The following is a 2,995-nucleotide window of genomic DNA, read 5'->3' on the forward strand; positions in this document are numbered from 1 at the left end:
ATGTCAACAAGTATAATCATGGACATTAAACTCCGTACTCACACACTGGACCGTCCACCCTGTAAACTTAATCCGACTGATCACAGCCAGCTCGCGCATGCGCATTGATGCCCCTCAAAGATGTCACTCAAATAAACACAGGTCAAATAAGAACCACAGCCGACACACGCTCGCGTTCTTAGTCAAACAAATACTATTAAACATAAAGATATGTACACAAAATGATCCTATTATATTAATGCTACAATAAGAATGTACACATTGTTCAAAATTAAGTACGAGACCTCATCTCAACCACAGGAGGTCATCGTCCACCCATAATTAACCAAACAATGACACTTCTGCAATAACTTTAGAAGGTTTTTAAGATATTTTAATCTACCAGCACTAATATTTGCAGACACAATACAAAAGACTATTTACCTAATAAATAAATACCAAACAAAAGCTAAACTAACTAAAAAAGAAAAAAAGAGAGAGAGAGAGAGAGAGAGAGAGAGAGAGAGAGAGAAAGAGAGAAAACACTACAACCACAGTGCCACACCCCTCCCTATTCCCTGACCACTTGGTTCAGTCTGACAAGGTGATTGACAGCTGGAGGCCTGGGCCTGCGTGAACTGCATCTCTCACTTCAATCCAAAGGAACACAGTGTTTATTCCAGTCATAGCAGGGTGCCAATATAAAATAATATATTTATACCTTTTTCCCAACACAAATACAGTAGTGCAAACTTTTGAGTGACTGTATAGTTTCTTCCAGAAGTGAATCTTCTTGAAGGAAGGTTTTGAGAACCAATAACCAATGAAAAGTACCTTTCCCTCATACACATAAATGTTTAACACAGTATAACGACACTCATATCAAGAAAAAATACATTATTATTATTATCACATTATCACATTTTGTGACATATAAAGAATGTGGGATGTAACTCAGAAATAAATTGTGCTCTTTTTACTCTGTATGTAAAATCACTGACTCAGTCTGTAACTCCACCCTTCCTGTATTCATGTCTATGTGAAACGTATATTTTGTCTTGTAACTGCAATGTTGAACTAGTCTTCACTGGCCGCCCAGACGGTCAGTGGTATGGAGCCAGGGCTGGACTGGCCTCAGGTCACACCGGGCATATTCCCGGTGGGCCGCGACCGCAGGGGGCCGCCATGTTTTAAAAAAATCACTTTTCTTTTGACAGGCAGGCAGGCCAATAGGCGGCAGGCCATTCTGCCAGTGCCATCATGATAATGTCACTGTACCTGTATCAGTGAGTGACAAATAAACCCTCTACAAAGGGTTGTGTAGTCTGTTGGTTTGTATCATTTATGTTGTTCTGTAAAAGTGGTGGCATTAGAGCTTGTTTGTTTATGTGTGCCTCGACGGACGGAGCGGGCGGTAGAGTTTCTGCTACGGTATCTGCGCGCTGGTTGTGGTGGGCCGGTCTGGGCCAAATTCCCTTTGAAAATGACCGGGCCGAATTTTTGTCCCAGTCCAGCCCTGTATGGAGCCCTGAGCTTTAGGCTCAGGGTCCAAGGTGAAGCTCTGTTTGTCCCAGTCCAGCCCTGTATGGAGCCCTGAGCTTTAGGCTCAGGGTCCAGCCCTGTATGGAGCCCTGAGCTTTAGGCTCAGGGTCCAGCCCTGTATGGAGCCCTGAGCTTTAGGCTCAGGGTCCAAGGTGAAGCTCTGAGCTTTAGGCTCAGGGTCCAAGGTGAAGCTCTGCTGTCTTTGTCTTGGTTTCAATAAATGGTCGATTCAACACTCTGAGGAAACCTCTCTCTGGCTGCGTTCTTCATCTGATGCTTTGATGACATGGTTTTCCACTACTCTGCAGTTTGCTTTAGAGAACATTATTTCTCTCTGGTTTGTTTAGTCAGTGTAGGAAAATACACAACAACGCCATGCTATAGTATGCCGTCCGAGACCATGGGCTCGGAGTGATTTTCGCCTTTTCTCAAATCCTCAAAAATGATGCATTCTCAATGGCAATAGCACAAACTTTGGCATGCTACTAGTCCTACATACTTACACCTAGAAACCCCATTCAAACTTGTTATAATTCAGCTTACTGTGGAGACACATGCTGGAACTTTTTTACTTTGAAATGTTTTGTAGTTTGTGAGTTATTTAACTTTAACGCCCAACGCATTCTCTATGGCAATAGCACAAACTTTGGCATGCTACTAGTCCTACATACTTACACCTAGCAACCCCATTCTAGCCTACTTAGGTTAATCTAACGGTGGACATGTTTGCCTGAAAAGGAATCTTTGAAATGTTTCATAGTTTTAGAAATATAGTGCTTTCAAATTTACAATGGGGCTCAATGGCAGACATTGGCACGTCAAAAATCACTTTCACCTAGAAACTCCATTCACACTTTTTATTATTCAGCTTACTGTGGAGACACATGCTGGAACTTTTTACTTTGAAATGTTTTATAGTTTCTGAGTTATTTAACTTAAACGCCCAATGAATTCTCTATGGCAATAGCACAAACTTTGGCATGCTACTAGTCCTACATACAAAATGATGAAAAACGAGAATAAAAAAAATATTCAAAAACGAAAAAAACGAAATACGATATGGGCTATAGCCCATGGTCCAAAATGGTGAAAAACGAGGATAAAAAGAAATAATTAAAAAATTCAAAAAACGATGGGCTATAACCCATCGTTTTTTTTTCATTTTGTTCAAATCCTCAAACATTGAGGAAAACGGCGTGCTATAGTATGCCGTACGATATGGGCTATAGCCCATGGTCCAAAATGATGAAAAACAAGGATAATTTTATTTTTCAAAAATTCAAAAAACGATGGGCTATAACCCATCGTTTTTTTCATTTTTTCATTTTTTTCAAATCCTCAAAAATGATGAAAAACGGCGTGCTATAGTATGCCGTACGATATGGGCTATAGCCCATGGTCCAAAATGATGAAAAACGAGGATAAAAAAAAATAATCAAAAATTAAAAAAACGATGGGCTATAACCCATAGTTT

At 40.3% G+C, this 2,995-nt stretch overlaps 1 long non-coding RNA gene across 1 annotated transcript; it reads left to right on the forward strand.

Annotated features, from left to right (window-relative positions):
• Positions 1-335: 335 nt before the first annotated feature.
• Positions 336-1,754, forward strand: LOC310856883. The gene is made up of 2 exons (XR_014569107.1): positions 336-1,532; positions 1,707-1,754. It is a non-coding gene; the product is annotated as an uncharacterized lncRNA (long non-coding RNA).
• The last annotated feature ends 1,241 nt before the right edge of the window (positions 1,755-2,995 follow it).

Source organism: Protomyctophum parallelum (genome assembly GCF_964188405.1).
Source record: "Protomyctophum parallelum genome assembly, chromosome: 4".
NCBI classification, from domain to species: Eukaryota; Metazoa; Chordata; class Actinopteri; order Myctophiformes; family Myctophidae; genus Protomyctophum; species Protomyctophum parallelum.